Source organism: Rattus norvegicus, chromosome 15, assembly GCF_036323735.1.
Source record: "Rattus norvegicus strain BN/NHsdMcwi chromosome 15, GRCr8, whole genome shotgun sequence".
In the NCBI taxonomy this organism is placed as follows: domain Eukaryota; kingdom Metazoa; phylum Chordata; class Mammalia; order Rodentia; family Muridae; genus Rattus; species Rattus norvegicus.
In genome coordinates, this window is record NC_086033.1 from 45,593,514 (window position 1) to 45,611,874 (window position 18,361).

General features: G+C 47.7%; 1 protein-coding gene across 1 annotated transcript in view; it reads left to right on the forward strand.

The window, feature by feature from the left end:
* Window positions 1-17,435: 17,435 nt before the first annotated feature.
* Ebf2 (EBF transcription factor 2) overlaps window positions 17,436-18,361 on the forward strand; it is a 198,880-nt gene continuing 197,954 nt past the window's right edge. Inside the window, exon 1 of the mRNA NM_001108383.1 lies at window positions 17,436-18,096. The gene's annotated coding sequence lies outside the window, so the exon portion shown is untranslated. The remainder of the gene's footprint in view (window positions 18,097-18,361) is intronic.

An 18,361-nucleotide genomic window follows, 5' to 3' on the forward strand; every position in this document is an offset into this window, starting at 1 on the left:
CAGATGTTCATCTTATTCTTTGAGACAGGGTCTCTCAATGAACCCAGAACTTACCAATTTGGCTAGGCTGACTGACCAGGGAGCTCCAGGGCCTCTCCTGTCCACATCTCTTCAGCACTGGGATTACCATAGGCTACCATGCCTAGCCATACATGGATGCTCAGGATCTGACGTAAAGGTTTCTCATGGTTTCGCGACAAACCCTCTAGCATCTGAACTGCATCTCCAAAGCCTCTGTATTTTTTTCTTTGATGCTTAGGATCAAACCTAAGATCTTAGGCATGTTGGACAAGAACTCTGCCACTGAGCTTCGTACCTACCCCACGGATAAAAGTCCTTCAGGGTTCCTGTCTTAGTTCTGAATACCATCTTGCTGGTCATGTTGAACATCTCTGTGCAGATGCTGAGAGAGATCAATAGAATCATGACAGTGAAGCATTTGTACAGAGCTGGCGCATAGCAGGCACTCAGTAAACAATGATTTCCTTCCACCACTTGTTTAGCATCATGTCAGGACATGCCCACACAATTACACGTGGGGCCTGCTTTCCAGTTAGTAAGAGAAGGCAGGTGAGGGACACATGGTCCAGTCCACAGAGAAACAGAACGAGGCTGGGTCACATCCAATTCTGCAGTTCTGTACAGCTGCCTCAGGGACACTTCAAGATAGATAAGAGGGAGACCCAAGAGACAGTAAACATTCATTCTAGAGAGGTCGTCAAAGGCAGGAGTACCAGAGAGCTGTCGAAGAGGTCAGATTTGAAGTCTGCCTCAAAGTGGGGTGGAGATGGACAGAGGAGAGACCTCTGCTGGTAGGTGCAAAGCAGAGCTACAGATAGGAAGGAAGAAGAGTCTGGAGAGACAGTCAGCCCTGTTAAGAGCACTTTCTGCTCTTTCAGAGGACTGCAGTTCAGTTACTAGCACCTACATAGAGGGGCGGTGCTCACAACTACTGGTAGCTCCAGTTAGGAGGATTTGACACTCTCTTATACACTCTCTTATAGCTTCTGCAGGTATACACACACACACACACACACACACACACACACTCACACACATGCTAATATATAAATATATAGTTATGTATTTTAAATGCTTTATGAGTGTTCTCACCATGAAGAAATGAAAACTGTTCAAGATGGCGGATCTGATAATTAACCCATTTTGACCATTCTACAATCCTGTACGCCTATTGAAACCTACCATAAATACATGCAAGAATCACTTGCTAACTAGAATTGTAATAAAACTAAAGGAAAGAAAGAGGAAGGTGGGGCCAGGAAAGCCTGGGATGGTATGGTCAAATGGACCAGGATGCAGGTAGTTTTAGTTAGCCTCTTCTGTGTTTGGAAGGGTCTAGTGGTAATGCCAGAGGCCATGGAAGAGATGAGTACCACTTGTTGCCAGCCCAACAGATTAGCACTAAGTCCTCCATGGATAAGATCTCGGCTCCCAGACACCCTGTGAGCTACAAGAACAACCAGGCCTTTCCTGGATCCTACAAGTCAATAGCAGAAGTTGGGCATGCTGGAGGAGTGCGCCGTCGTCATTCAGACTTCAAGTCTCCCATGTCAGGCACGTCATGTTCTACCTCCTCATCCACAGGTAGTTGCAACGTAATCTTCTCCTGCTCTAGCGAAAGGGAAACATGCATAGCCCATGGCTTCTTCTGGGAACCAAAAAGCTTCCATAGAAGAGTCACAGCTTTCCTTGAGTGTCATAAGACTGCTGGCTGATGGAGGAGGTCTAGTGTTCCTGAAACATGCTACTTTTCCTACACGTCCCCAGTTCCCAGAGCTGCTGCCCCTGCTGGTCCCCACGCTGCACTCTTCTCTGTGAGCTCAGACTCTTATACTAGGATAGCATGGATGTTGAGGAGCCGATTGAAACGTTGACCTGCCATCACATGTGAGAGGAAACGAAGGCCGAGAGACTTCTGGTAACCAGGCCACATCACCAGTAAGTGGTAAGGCTCCATTCAGACTCACTTAATCTGATTCAAAAGCCTGTGACCCCACTGGCAGTCAGGTGCCCACCATGCACAAGACCCTGCTCGCTGCAGAAAACTCAGGGTGGGGCATGTGATGGGCTGTGAGAGCTGAGTCATATTCTAGTTGTTCTCAGAGACACCACAAAGGAGCTTAAACTAGAGACAGTGAGCACAGGGAACCACAGCGGCCTCTCAAGGAGGTATGTGGCATAAAGCAATATAAAGCAAAACTTTTGTTTAAAAATGGAGCTCCTGGTGGAGGGGTGGGCCGGTGGTTAGGAGAGCTGGCTTTATGCTCTTTCAGAGGACTGGTGTTCAGTTCCCAGTCCCCACGCTGGATGGGTCACAACCACCTGGACCTCCAATTCCAGTTCCAGAGAATCTGACAGTCTCTTCTGGCATCTGGAGGCACATATGCACATGTGTGGGCTCTGCCCACCTCTTTTTCTCACACACACACACACACACACACACACACACACACACATGCACACATGCATACATAGACAAAAACACATAAGTAAGACCATATAAACCTTGGTGCTGGAGAGATAGCTCAGTGTTTAAGAATATATACTACTCTTGAAGAAGACCCTGGCTCTTAGTACCCATGTGGGAGTTCAAAACCACCTGTAAGTTTGTCCTCTTTGGCCCCTTTGGGCATCAGTTGGTGCTGTGTACATATGATACACATAAACTCATACAACATTAAATTTTGCACACACAGATACTTTTCTTTACAAAGGATCTTGCTATGTAGCCTTGACTCTTCTGAAACTTACTATGTAGACCAGGCTGGCCTTTGGTCCTGGACCAGTGGTCCTCCTGTTTCTGTTTCCTGCATGCTGGGATTAATGGTGTTTATCACCACACCCAGTTCAATAAACAGATCTTAAGGGTGTAGTTCAACTAATAGTTATGTGCAAGGCCTCTTTCCTTGACTTTATTTTTTCTTCTCCAATGCTCTGCCCAAGGCCAAGGCCACTGCTGCCCACTCTCGCCCCCTTTGCTCCTGACATGCTGCCACCCACACTGAAGAGACAGAGCTCACCAGCTCCTGTACCTACCTAATGAGCTCCAGATCCCAAGCCCAGACTGTGAGATTTGGCAGAGCACTGAGCCAGCCCTCACTGCAAAGGAGGCTGGGAAAGGAGATGGTTCCACCCTGGAACAAGCTGTCGACAAAGAAGACTCTCAAAACCCCATTATTATGAGCTGACTTGTGTCCTGTTCCCAGCCCTTTTGTATGTGAGTGCATTTGGAAAGGGATTAGCAAAGAGGTCAAGATCAGCAAGAGATCTTCAAGATGGACCTCACCAGTGTGACTGGTAGCCTTATCAGAACAGTCACTTGCCCACAGGAGAGACAACTAGGATGTAGGTGTGCAGAAGGTGGATGACTCTTGCGTGTGCCTCTTGATCCTCACTAAGAAGGTTGCATCTCCAGGCTTGAGCACCTCTAAGCTGGCAAGGGTGAGTTGGATTTGTAAATCCACGTGTCTTTGGTGAATGAAATGTTCAAGCTCTGCGGCGTACAAGGATCTGGCCCCTTTCCCAGGATGCCCTGTCACCAGCATATGCATGCCACAGTGGTAACCATCAACCTCTCTGGGAAAGCCAGTCACAAGCATGTGGCTAGGGACACTATCTTCTGAGTTAAGTTCTCTTGGTGACTTCTCTGTGTGTGTGTGCCTCAGCCTGACTTTCTTTCCTTTCCTCTCCAGCAGGTCCCAGCCTGTTGGAGATGTCCAGACCCTTGCAGAGTGCCTGGCAGCAGACGGAGAAGGGTTTGCCACGGGTGGCAATGCCTCCTGTCCCTGGAATGGGTATAACTGGGACATATGTACATCCTGACACACTGAAAAAAATCAAGAAAATGTAACACAATTCCTTTGGACCCTGGTTCATGGTGCCAGAGGGTCCCATGAATGGGAGGTTTTGGTGTGTGGGAACCTAGATACATTAGGATAGTTGCAATGTATCTCTTCTTTCTGTGACTGTCAGTCTTTAGTTTTACACTGAAATGTATGGAACAGAAGGGAGCTGGGGTGGATGATGCAGGGGTGTTATGGGGAGGGTTACAGGGCAGTGAGAATTCTGGATGTTACTCGTGTCCATCTGTGGCTTCTAGAAGTCTCTGTTCTTAGACTCAGTGCACACTCTCTGGGGTCCTGCATCATAAGTTACCCAACAGACAGGCTGGGTCTGATTAGCACTTCCCACACATGCTGAGTGACCTGGAGGGTAGCATTTGACCTTTCTAAGACTTTTTTCCCTCTCTCTATAAAATAGGGTTAATAGCATTGACCTATCTCAGAGAGTGTCAGAGGGGGGGTTGCTTGATATTTAAGGTTTAGTGTTCAAGCAGCCAGGGGAGGGGCGGCAGTCCACAAGCAGATTACCAAGTCCCCATAGCAGGCGCACTATGCCAAGGATATGTCACCAAGGACTGTGCAGAAAGTGACAGAACAGCTCGGCTAATGTCTCATACCCTTGACACCTGTAAAACTCACTTGGGAAATGACGATATCTGCTACCCTTGCTGTTTGTCTAGGGCAAGACTCTGCGTGGTAATAGAGTGGGAAGGTTTATACAAGGCTTACAAAGCCCTGTCTGCAGCACAGCTTCTTTGGCACAGAGACTATTGGACAGAATGATGCTGGGCTCTGTGGTGTGCTGACCTCAGTTATCTACAGAGGACTGAGTCCCCACTAGAACTGTGTATGCACATGTGTATGTGTGCACACACATGTCCCATGCATATGCAAAACCACACATAGGGTGTTGAGTATGAGTTGTTGTGTATATGTGTATATATGGTCTCTACTCTATCTACTTCCCAAAGTCATGTACTCGTTGTTTTTCATTAAGGACCCCTTGAATCCAATTAGTATTACTCATATGTGCATGGCTGTGACACACATAATTTTGGGTTATATTTGTCAGAACAAAATTTTTCTTTTCTTAGAGTTTTACTGTGTGAAGAGACACCATGACCATGGCAACTGTTATTTAAAACACACACACACACACACACACACACACACACACACACACACACACAAGCCAAAACCATTTAATTGGGGCTGGCTTACAGTCTCAGGGGTTCAGTCCATTATCATCCATGGTAGGAAACGTGGAAGCTGGCAGATGTGGTGCTGGAGCTGAGAGTTGTATATCCTGAGTTCAGGCAGCAGCAGGAGACTGTGTTCCACACACAGGGCATAGCTCAAGCATAGACCTCAAAGCCCAACCCTGCCCTCAGTGGCATATTTCCTCTAACAAAGACCACACCTAATCCAACTAGGCCACACCTCCTACTAGTGCCACTCCCTAAGGGCCAAGTATTCAAACACAGGAGTCTATGGGGCCATACCTATCAAACTACCACAAAGGTAGATGTAAAAAATGGAAATGATCACCTTTGAAACTATTTGATTGAGTATAACCATTTCAAGCATAAAACAGCATGGGGAAGGTGTGGTTCGTGAAGCAGATCCTATTCTCACAAACCATCTGGAAGTTTTAGACAACGTCAGCACTTAATATCTACCCTATTCCTGCAGGATTTATTTTTTATCTTAATTATAAAATGTAAGAGGAGTATCGTGGCTGTTTCAGACAGCACTCTGTAGGGGGATATTTACCCCGCCTTGCCCCGTGTGTCTTATGTGTGATATCATTTTCCTGGAGTGCCAGAATGTGTAAATCTGCTGGGTGCACAAAGCAACAGATGCAAAGGGCTTCCTTGTGCATAGTTCATAATATTAATTATGCCATTAATGTGTAATTGTCATTGTTAATAGATGGATATTGTGGATAAAGCCCTGAGCTAGCTGTCAGAGACTGTGAGTTGGAGGCACACAGTCCCTGTCAACTCCCCAACAATTCTAAAGGTGTCAGTCGGTGTGTTTTGTTTATGTCTGCCTAAGAGACAGATCATCCCCGGTTCACCCAGCCTGAAGTACAATGTTAGGAGGCTCAAATGTGAAGCCCTGCTTCTGTGAGCTCTGAGCAATGTGAATGACTCTGCAGGATTTGATAGTTTTCTTTCCAATTCGGGCAGTCCCATTGAGTATTTAAACAGATATTTACACATGACAGGATTTAACTGAGACAGGATCGGAACTTCAGCTTCCCACCTCTGAGTATTTAGAGCCACAGGTGCCTGGTGCGTGTGCCTCACTGGACATCAGTAGCTTCACTACTTACACAATGTTCCCGCGTGCTCTTTCTTACCTTCCTGTCCTCTGATGAACTGGCTAATGAAGTCTTTAGTTCTTTATGGAGTCTTCAGACATATGCATTAGCTGCTTGTCTTGTTGTTGTTGCAAGATATTGACCAAAACAACTTAAGGAAGGGTCTGCTTGGGCTCACAGTTCTAGGGGACACAGTTCGCCATAATGGGGAAGGCAAAGTGGTACAGGTGTGGTGTCCACCATGAGAAAGCAAAAAGAGAAGAATGCTGGTGCTTATCCTTTCTCCTTTTTATTTAGTCTGTATCGCAGCCTCTGGAATTGTGCTGCCCTATGTTTGGGGTGGGTCTTCCTGTGTTGGATAATCTCTTGCAGACATGTTCAAAGACCTGTGCCCATGATAGTTCTAAGGCTCGTCAAGTTGAGTCAAGGTCTGCCACCTGTGGTGGCTGTTCTCGGTTGCCAGCTTGACTACATCTGGCATGAACTGCAATCCAGAAGGGCACACCTGTGACAGTTTTTGCTTGGATTAAAGTGTGTGACTCTACTTTTAGTCTGGACCTTTGAGGTAGGAAGACTAAGTGTGTAACTTTGGTGTGGATCTTGAGGCGGGAAGACATGCACATGCCTTCAATCTGGATCTTGAGGCAGGAAGACGAGAACACACATTTTTAATCTGAGCCACACCTTCTGCTGGCAGCCTATAAGAGGACCTGAAAGAAGGAAGCTTGTGCTCTTTGCCTGCTCGCCCTTGCCTGGCTAGCACTTCTGTCCCTTCATTGGTCTTAGAGCTTACCTCAGGATTTCAGTGTATACTGAAGACATCCAGCCTTGTGGACAGCAACTACTGGATTCTTAGACTTGGCATTCATAGTCAGTCATTGTTGGATTGGCTGGACTACAGTTTATTAAGTCATTCTAAGAAATTATATGTGTGTGTGTGTGTTTATGTGTGTGCATGTGTGTGTGTATGTGTGTGTATGTGTGGATGTGTGTGCGTGTGCGTGTGCAGTGTGTGTATGTGTGTGTGTATGTGTGCGCACGCAATGTGTGTGCAGTATGTATGTGCGCAGTGTGTGCATGTGTGTGTCTGCAGTGTGTGTGTATGTGTGTGTCTGTATGTGTATGTGTGTGTGCAATGTGTGTGCAGTGTGTTTGTGTGCAGTGTGTGTATATGTGTGTGTATGTGTGTATGTGTGTGTGTGCAGTGTGTGTGCAGTATGTGTCTGTGTCTGTGTGTATGTGTGTTTGTCTGTGTGCGTATGTATGTGTGTGTATATGTGTGTCTGTGTGTGTGTCTGTGTCTGTGTGTGTGTTTGTCTGTGTGCGTATGTGTGTATGTGTGTGTATATGTGTGTCTGTGTGTGTGTGTCTGTGTGTGTGTGTCTGTGTCTGTGTGTGTGTCTGTGTCTGTGTGTGTCTGTGTGTGTGTGTGTGCAATGTGTGTGCAGTGTGTTTGTGTGCAGTGTGTGTATATGTGTGTGTATATGTGTGTGTGTATGCGTGTGTGTGCAGTATGTCTGTGTCTGTGTGTGTGTGTGTTTGTCTGTGTGCGTATGTGTGTATGTGTGTGTATATGTGTGTCTGTGTCTGTGTGTGTGTGTTTGTCTGTGTGCGTATGTGTGTATGTGTGTGTATATGTGTGTCTGTGTCTGTGTGTGTGTGTCTGTGTGTGTGTCTGTGTGTGTATATGTGCGTGTGTATGTGTATGTGTGTGTGTGTGTAAATATGGACAGAGAGAGAGAGAGAGAGAGAGAGAGAGAGAGAGAAAGAGAATTATTATATAAGTTCTGTTACTCTGGGAAATCCTGACTAATAAACCATAACAAGGTGTAAGTCACTAAAAATGCTCATGATTTTACTTCTTTCATGGAAATAGCTCCTGTAGCAGGATGTTCACTGGATGGCTTTTTCTTGCCATTCCTCTTGCCCAGACCCTTGGCTTTTTGCACTTGGCCAAAACTGAAGGAAGTAAAAACTACTTGGCAGGACAACAGATTAATTCCAAACTTGTGGGCGGGCTTTGAGAGTGTATAGCCTTAGTCCACTTTCTGTTCACTACGCATTTTGTGTGCTGTTGAAACGTGACCAGCCGTCATGCTGAATGCTTGCTGCCATAGGTCTGATGTGGCCCAGGATAGCCTCAGACTCCCCATGTAGCTGAGAATGCCCTTGACTTTCCCTGACCTCAGTGGCCTTCCCTTTCTCACAAGTGCTGGGTTACGGGTATGAGCGACCAGCTTCAGTTCATATGCAATAGATATTAGGGTGTCATGCATGCTAGGCAGTCGCTCTGAGCTACATCCTCATGCCCTCACCTGCTCTTACTCATGGACCATCCTTCCACAACCTTTCAATGCAGATCCCTGCCTCAGACTGAGCTTCCCTACTCCAGACACACTGGTTTTCATCCCACAGCCTCTCTCTCTTATCTTACTTCCCTTAGGTAGACAGTAGTCTCATCCATCCCCCGTTTCCCAGAGACAGACAATTTGACTCCACTCCTGTTAAATCTGGTGGCCCATGTGTCCACAGCCTTTCCCTTCCATTGTCACAGGGATCTTGATTTAGACAGTAAGCCCCATGACCATCCTATGAGTCCATCGTCTCTCCATCACTCGAGCATTCTTTACACTTGTATTTTTACAAGGTACCTGGAGCACGGAACTGAATGAGGTTCCAGCCCTCTGACCCTGTGCTCCAAATTCCTTTGGAAACTGAAAAAGAATATTACAATAATAAACACGATTCCTGGAAACCAGAGAAAGGTGCCATTCTTATACAATAACGCTGAAGAATTCCTTTAAGATGGACCGGAGGTGCACCGGCTTGAGGGGAGGGTCTTCCGGAACACGTGCTTCCTTGGCATTTATTTTTACACCTCTTCTCCTCCTCCTCCTCCTCCTCCTCCTCCTCCTCCTCCTCCTCCTCCTCCTGCTCCTGCTCCTTCTCCTCCTCCTCCTCCTCCTCCTCCTCTTCCTCCTCCTCCTCCTCCTCCTCCTCCTCCTCCTTCTTCTTCTTCTTCTTCTTCTTCTTCTTCTTCTTCTTCTTTTCAGATGAAAAGCTACCCTGGACCAGTGGAAGCCAACCGTGAGCATGGAGTACCTAGGAGTAAGTGGGACCTGGGGCAATGGTCTGCTCTCCATTTGCTTGTGGGTATGAGCTAAGCACTGGATGAGCCAAGCACTGGACGCAGACTGTTCTCCAAATGGAACACTTGGGATAAGTGTCAAGTGCCCTAGTATAGCTGTTTCCACTCTAGATCCCTTCTCTGTCTTTAAAATACACTGGAGCCTGAGTCTAGAAAAACAAAATGTATAGCATTCCCCTTTTAAAAATAATATCTTTATTTATTTTTGATAATTTATTTTTTTAAGATTTTGTTATTTTATGTATATAAGCACTCTGTGGCTGACACACCAGAAGAGGTCATACAGATGGTTGTGAGCTACCATGTGGTAGTAGGAATTGAACTCAGGACCTGTGGAAAAGCAGCCATTGCTCTTGTTCACTGAGCCCTCTCTGCAGCCCCTGAGAATTTCTTACAATATATTTTGATTGTATTCACCCCTAACTTCATCTGGCCAATGCCCCCTTCTCCCTAACTCCCCTCAGATCCCAACTTTGTGTCTCTTTTCTTAAAATCTTATATTTTTAATAGCCCACCAAATCCATTGTTGCTACCCATGGGTGTGGAGCTATCCAGTACAGCAGCCACATCCTTAAAAATCCCAAGTCTCTCTCTCCTGTCAATACCTAACCTGTTAGGAGCTGGGAGATTGGGATTCCCTCCCTCGCTCTGTGCTAGAATGGTGTGACTGGTTTCATCTTGCCAGGTCTCATTCAGGCAATCACAGCTGTTGTGCACTCATGATCTGTCATGAAAATGTTATTCAAAATACAAAAAAGAAAGAAAGAAAAGGAGATAAAACCAGGTTAATCCTACAATCAAATAAACATCCAATTTAGGAAACTATCTATGTCATATATACAAGGTCATTTATGTAAGGAAAATATAGAATGGCTAGAGAGATGGCTCAGTAGTTAATAGCACACCTGCATGGTGGCTCACAGCCATCTCTAATTTCAGTTCCATGGGATGCTGTGCCTCCTTGTGGCCTGCTGGGACTTATGGACACAGATATATGTATGCAGACAGGCAGGAAAATACCCCCCCCCACACACACACACTCACACACAAAATACATTTAAACATGCATAGGTTATTTTTGCAATTGGCTTCCTACTTGCATGCATACATTTGGGTTTAGTTTACTTACTGAGTTTTTATATATACATGAGTTTGCCTGTATATCACATGTGTGTAGTAGCAGGGGGAATGAGAAGAGGGTGCACCATTCCCTGGAACTGTAGTTAAGGATGGTTGCAAGCTGTCACACTGTCTCCTGCTGTCATGTGAGTGCTGGAAACTGATGGAGGGTCCTCTGCCAGAGTAGTCACTACTCTTTACTTTGGAGCTACCACTCCACCCTGGCTTCAAGAACTTTATCTTTTTTGTTTTGTTTTGGTTTTTTGAGTTAGGGTTTCTCTATGTAGTCCTGGGACTCTCTGTGTAGACCTAGAGCTCAGAGATCCACCCAACTCTGCCTCCTAAGTGCTGGGATTAAAGGCATGTGCCATCTAGCCCAAAGAATTTTTCTTCAGGAATACATCATAGTTCTGTGAAAAGGTTGAGCTAATGGGCTAGTCCTCCTAGCATTGTTTACCATGGAGAATCAGAAACAAACGAAATGTTCAGTAGTACATTGGTTAAACAGTTTACAGAGCACTGGGGGGTGGGTTTCCAAGCATTTAATCCAAGCACCTGGAAGGCAGAGGCAGACTCATCTTTGTAAATTCTAGGATATCTGGTCTACACAGTGAGTACCAGGACAGCCAGGACTACGTAGAGAAACCCTGTCTGGAAAAACAAAGCCAACCAACCAACCAACCAGCCAGCCAGCCAGCCAACCAGCCAGCCAGCCAGCCAGCCAGCCAGCCAACCAGCCAGCCAGCCAGCCAGCCAACCAGCCAACCAGCCAACCAACCAGTCAACCAGCCAACCAACCAGTCAACCAACCAACCAACCAACCAGACAACCAGACAACCAACCAGTCAACCAGCCAACCAGTCAACCAACCAACCAGCCAACCAACCAACTAATCAACCAACCAGCCAGTCAACCAACCACCACCAACAAAACACTTTATGGAGCATGTAAGATGATGTGGTAGAGCTAAACATTACCACAGAACATATTTAAAAGTGTTAGAAACCTTGTATATTAAAGAAGCCAAAATGTTACAACTTAGTGTATAACTATGTTCCCATTTATAATTGGTAGAAGGACACAGAGAAAGCAGATTTGGGGGTGGGGTAGGAGAGATGGGCTACTGGCTGCTTTTCCAGAAGACCCAGGTTTAATCCTTAGCACCCACTGCACCCCTCATAACCATCTGTAACTCCAGTTTCAGGAAACCCAACAGCCTCTTATGGCTTCCTCAGGCATACCATGCTCGTGCACACACATGCACACACACACATACACACATGGTACACAGAATACAATCAGGCAAACATTCATACACATAAACATTTCAAAAGAAAGACTTGGAGGAATGTGCTCAAATGTTAATGGCAGTTACTCAAGGTTGGTGTGGGTAGAGGTGGTTATTGGTCTCCTTTGCTACTTTTCTTTATGTATTTCTTCAGCGGACACTCATTGCCTTTGCATCAAAAGTGTACTAAAAGGGGGGCTGTGAAAACTTTTATTTGGAAACCTTATTCCTCAACTCCCACATTGCTCCCTGCCTCCAAGCTCACTCTGCTTTGGTTTTCAAGCCTTTCCCCTTTTCTTCTCTGCAACCTCATGTAAGGTGGATTGTGGAAGGCATTGTTGCAATCTGAGCTCATTTCTCAGGAGACTCAGCCTTAGGTAGCTTCAGGAGAGCCATGCTTTGTCCCAGACCTCTGTAAGAACCACTAACTGCCTGGTATTTGTCACCAACTTCTGGTCACAGGGCCATTCCAGAACTCCTTCACCATTCCTGCAATTCTCCAGAGAATCCTCACCCCTATCCCCAGCCATCCAGACCTCTGGTCCTCAGCATCCCAACTCCTGGTCTGTGTGCAACTTGCCATTGCTGACTGGACAGCACAGTAGAATTCGTGGGACATCCTTGGGAGATGTCACCTGTTGGTTGCCTTCTGGGCCCTCTGCCACCTGCAGGTAAGAAACAGGTCCAAAGCACTTTCCTCGATAGAATTCCATGTGTAAGACAATTACAGAGTCCACTGAGGAAACCTGCACCCAGGCCAGGCCAAAGTGCAGGCCCCACTCCTACGTAGGCAGAGGTGTTGGGCTACTGGGAGAACGAGGACTCATGAGGACACAGTGTATGTACTGGGTAAATACTGAACTCACATGCAGCATACACTTGCAGATGGGAGCAGGAGAGAAGCTTTTATTAAATACCTACTATGTGAAGGATACTTGCTAAGTTATCTTCTGCAAAGTTATCTAAAGCAAACGAAGCTCTGCGGGAACCTCATCCCCATTTTACCTCGGAGAAGTTAAAGCTCAGAGGAGTGAGATCAAATGCCAGTTTTTAACCAGAGTCCGCAATGCTGGATGTGGCTTTCCACCTAGGGGTCCCAAGGTCTGGGGATGACTGAAGCAACCGCCTACAAGTGTGAGTTTCTCAGTGAGTTCAGCGCCCACTATGAAGCAAGGCGCTCCTTGCCCTAAACACAGGTCCAGGAGTTTCTTCAGCCCGGATCTTTCGAACTTGGTGACATCCTGCCCAGAGTGCCTTCTTTTTGTAAACGGACTTGTGTTGCCTCTGCTGAGACACTAGGTCAATGCTGCCCAGATTCCGGAATGACTTGTTTTCTCATCTGGTTCTGAAGTCTATGTGGTGCATCTTGGACCTAATCTCTCCAAAGTCAAGGACCCACGCACCTTCCGAAGGTGCTTGGGTGGAAGAGGGGTTCCGTGAAATTTCTAGGCCTTGGGTAGAGTTTGAGGAGAACTCATTCTTAGACTTCTCCTCAAATTCCAATTTCCAACTGGAAGCCACGCATGTAGCTCAAAAGCCCTTTCTCAATTTGCTTTCCTACAACCGAGGTATGTGGTGTGGGCGAGCCGGCTCTGCGTTGAAGGAGATCGCTAGTGCCAGCTGGATTGAAATTCGAACTGGTGTGATATTTGTAGCTGCCTCCCTAACACACACACACACACACACACACACACACACACACACACACACACACACACACACCTCTACACACACACCCCTACACACACCCCTACACACACACACACACACACACACACACACACACACACACACACACACACCTGGAGAGACTTGGGAAGGTTAGTGTTTCATGGGGAAAAAAAAGTTGGATCAGGAAGCTATGAGTGAGTGTTTGGGCGGGAGTTGGGGGGAGGGAGAGAAAAGGGCCCGGTGGTTGCTTTCTGTCACCCCCTACGGGTTCAGAGCCAGGGCTCCCCTGGGGGCAGTCTCCTGCGTACTGAGCACTGAGTGCCCGGCCAGTGTGCGTACCAAGTGTGTACGCGAGTATACGTGTGAAATGTGGCAGCGCCGGCCGCTGCGGAGTGTGTGCTCCGCAAAAATATGAATAATCAACACATCGCTCACACCTCCGCCGGGAGCGGGAAGGGAGCTGGGAGGTCCCGCGGGCTTTCCCCTGCCGGCTGTCAGGGGGCGGGGGACCACCAGGAGAAAGGGGGGTGGGGGCATTTCAGAGAGGCGCTCTCTCTCTCTCTCTCTCTCTCTCTCTCTCTCTCTCTCTCTCTCTCTCTCTCTCTCTCTCTCTGCCTATCTCAAGTGAGCTGAGAAACTAGGAGAGGTGGGGAAAACGTTAGGAAAGTCGCATTTAATTTTACCCCCTTTAAAGGCCATCTCCTGCCTATCCTGTTTGGAAATGGAAGACCAGTGAGGAGTTTGTTTTTCTGCTTACCAGCGTAACTGTCATTTGGCAACCTCCCCCCACCCCCAAGCTCACTTTGCAACTCTGCGACCTTGAAGTACATAGCCTACTGAAACGGTGTCATTCTCAATGGCAGAATGAGCAGTTAGTGCCTGGCACCCCAAAACTTCTTGGTAAACGCCCTGTCTTTGTGCATTTGTCCCTTCCTGATTCTGGCTCCCTGAGTACAATTTGGAACAGTATACGGCTTTTCTACATAAGTTTCTGGAAGTGGCTGAAACCAGGTCACTTTATTCAGTTGCCCCAGGGAAAGGTCTTGTCTAGTCTAGACACCTAAACACCGAATCCCAGGGTTAGGAATAGAAACTGCCAGTTCACCTGTGTCCTATCGCGGACCTTAGTCATTCCCGCGCTGCCAGCAGGCCCAGCACAGATGACACCAGGGCTCCGAACGCCACTGTTAATAGCTGTTGCCATCGCTGGCTTTGTTACTCTCCTTACTTTGGCCGGGATCTGTCTTTCGGACATTTTGTGATCTCTCGATCTCTCGGAATGAGCGAGTGGGGGAAAAAAAAAGACACTTCTAACGCACACTTCTTTGCGCTCACTACCTAGGAGGTATGAGGGAAGTAGAGGATGGGCACGGAAGGTGGCGTTGAGGGAGACTTTTCCGGAGCTTCCACAAGAGTTAGGCTCCTTCGGTTCAGTTTTGGTAAACACTTCCCACTGACTTGGGTGCCATACCCGTGAGCTATAAATCTTTCTATACTGTCGTCTTAGTATTTCTGTTGGTATCCTGCTTGACTCTGGTTCATCGTGTTAAAGACAAATCAAAATCGAACCCAAGTCTAACCAAACTGTCCTTAAAGGAAATTTCTTGGTGCGGACATTTGAGATACTTATCATGAAGCCATAAATGAAATGATTTCTTTGCTTTCCCCTCTCTAGGGAATTTACACTCATGTACTATACAAATCTAGTTTCTGGAAGGAAAAAAAATGCTCATCTTGAAATTTGGTATGGGAGTCAGTGAGTTTTTTTTTTATATGTATAAAATCATTTACAAATTGTTGGTTAAATACTTAGTAGGGCTCTGAGATAGAGGTAGCTAGTTGGGTAAATAAAATTCTAGTTTAAATAAAAACAAAAACTGACAAAAGAAAAAAATGCTCGTCCAAAGACAGGCTATAGAGACAAAACTTTTTAATTTTATACAGCTCATACTAGTTGTCCTGGTTCATCGAATTTCTCAGGAAGGGTCCAGGTCTGTGCTTTGGACTGCATAGAGGCAGACACATGAGTGTGTGTGTGTGTGTGTGTGTGTGTGTGTGTGTGTGTGTGTGTATTGTGGTGGGTAATGGGGTGAGGGGTGCGTTATGACGCCTGGTGGGCACCGCAAACCTCTGACATAGAGAAGGGCCCCAGCACGCAGGATGTCAGGGCTGGTAAATACTGGGCCAACCGGGCCTTAAAACCAATTTCAGCCTGAACATACTGTATTAAGCTGTAGTAAAACCCGAACAAGGTGTAGGGGAAATCCAATGTCGGACTCTGGTATTTTAGAAGGGTGAACAAAAGCGGTGGCAAGGATAAGATGGGATCCCAAACCACTTTCCAGCTTGTGTAGCTAGAAGGTCGTGAAAAATAGCAATACTGTGAGTTCTGGACTTTTCTCGAGGATGGAACACAAAACTCTCCAGTCGTGGGCGGAGGAAGGCTGGGCGGAGGAAGGCTTGCTACCCTGCCTGGCTTTTGGACTGGGAGTGGGGGTGGGGGTGGGGATGGGGATGGTGGGCGCAGCTCCTCCCTCAGGGTCCGGGGAACTGCTCCGGGCAGGGTTTGTGCTGCAGGTTCCTAATGGAGGGTTATTCTCACGTAGCTGGAGGCGAAGGAGACGGGAGCAACCCTCTGGGAGCCACGATTGCTTGCCGCAGCCACAAGCTCGGCTTCTGTGGCGCGGTGGTCAGTTTTTCTGCCACCCCTCCTTAAGACCTTCACAAACATAATCAACGCCAAGGCGGTTGGCAGAAAGGCGCTCGGCGCGCACAAGCGCTACAGCTTAGGGCACAAGGCCGACGGCTCCTCTATATCCAGTCTGGAACTTCATTTCCTCCTAAAAGGAATTTCTGGACTCTGGGCTAGCTACCCTAGAGACCCCAAGCGGCCGGTCTGCAGACTGTCCCTAGTGTTCAGAGGGGCCACAGGGGCCTCAGGGGGCGGGAGTGTTCCTTCAGTCCAGACAACTAAGAGCCAAGCGTGTCCCACTGAGTTCTAGAGGTAAGGCACCATCTCTCAGCAGGGCACCACCACCCTGAACTTGCCACTGGGGAGGAGGGAGGTGAGACGACACTGAAGAGAGTATGCTTTGGAGAGGGCCGCAGGGAGCTAGGAGAAAGGAACAATTCATTCGCTTCAAGAGGGGTATAATTTGGGCGGCAGCTGTTACTGGTGAGAAAAGAGGCGTCAGCGACCTTGGCTCTGCCCTTTAACCTGGAGCCTCTGGGGCCCGATGGTCTGGGCTAGGCCAGAGCCCCGTGCTGCCCGCAGCCCCCCAGGCTCTCAGCGTCTTTCGTGAACACTTTCGAGTTGTAGCTGATCAAAGTCTCCTTGGGGAGGTTAAAACTAAAACTAAACAAAAGCCAGTCCTTTCATCAGAGGGCTCTCCGGTTGATCCACACTCTTCATCGAGGAACCCGAGGCCTTGCTCCGCTGGAGACAGGGCCGGGACAAGAAAGAGAAGGACAGGGATTACTTAAATTCAGCAGACTTTAAAAAACAAACAAACAAACAAACAAACAAACAAACAAAACCGAACAGGCCGGGTTCGAAGACTCTGGGTGATTAATTTTTTTCTGGAGTCGCAATTATACGTAAAGTCTCGTGTAATAGAACTGCGCGGTTGAAAGCGCAGAGGTGGATCTTATCTCTACCAGTTTCTCCCGCACCCTCCCTCTTTTGTTGGACAACTGCCTTATGCAACTACTCCTTTCATTCCATTTTCTTATACCCAACTGTACCACAAGCCACCCCTCCTCCCTTTAAGTCACTTGGGAAGGCCAAGCTAAGGTCTGGGGTTAAGGTACACCGTCAACTTGACTCCAGTCTCCTTCCCCCTCCCACTCCACGCCCCCCCCCCCCCCCCCCAGTCTGTGCAAAGAGGACTCGAGTCCCCGTCAGCTTGCAAGCCAGTCTCAGCTGTAGACAGAGACCAGATCTCACGGAGCACCATCCCGCCTGCGCAGTCTGTAGTCGCAGTTTGCCCCTGAGGTGAAGTGACGTGCACAGGTCCCTTTCTATGGAGAGTCGCAGTCTCTGAAAGCGCAAGCTTCCCCTTCGCTCGCCTAGCAAACCTGCACCGCAGGCGCTGTATCCTCTAGCGGCTAACTCTCGTAGTTCTTCTGTGAGCGCTCACCTACAGCTAGGGGGTCCGGTCAGGAGTCAATTGGCACTCAAACAAGAGCCCAGAGTAGAGAGGAGAGTCTCCCGAATGTAATGATGCTGGGAGGCTCGGGTGCAGCCGCTCGAACCGCGGTGCAGCTGATTGTCTCCTCTACGGCAGATGGTCTTTGAGCACAGATTTGCATTCATTGTCTTCAAATCTGTTTTCGCTCTGGTGTTCTAGATTTCAGCAGCAGATCTACGCGCAGATCAGAATACAAAAAGAGAAGCGAGAAAATAACACCCAGCCAGGAGGATTTTTTTTTTTAATAGGCACCTCCAGCCGTCTAGGGTTTCAGCTATTTTGTGGAGCCGCTGCTTCCCGACCACCAACCTTCGTGACCACAGCGCATGGCGGACAAAGTTTCCAGGACTTCTTCACAGACGCCTCGTGTCTCCTCCGCAGGGTTCCCCGGGCTTCAATGATTGGGGAGGGAAGATAAAAAGGGGGGATTTGAAACTACACCCGCAGTTCTCAGCCAGCCACGCTGTCAGCAACCTCTCCCATCTGCAAAGGTGCGTGCTCCCGCCCTCCCGGGGCTGTTTTCCTTAGCTCCTCCACCAGTTCCCCTTCGCAGTATATTTATTTAAACTGCACTTGAGCCTCATTCGTCCACACTCTGCACTCCTTCCTCTCTTCTCTCCTTTTAACACTTGTGGCCTTCGCACGAAATGATAGTCTCCCTGGAACTCTATGAGACTTGGTAGACCGGTTCAGGAAGATGGATGCTCTGGGGGGAGTGTTTGCGAAAAGCACAAATACAGGTGGTCACATTTTCTG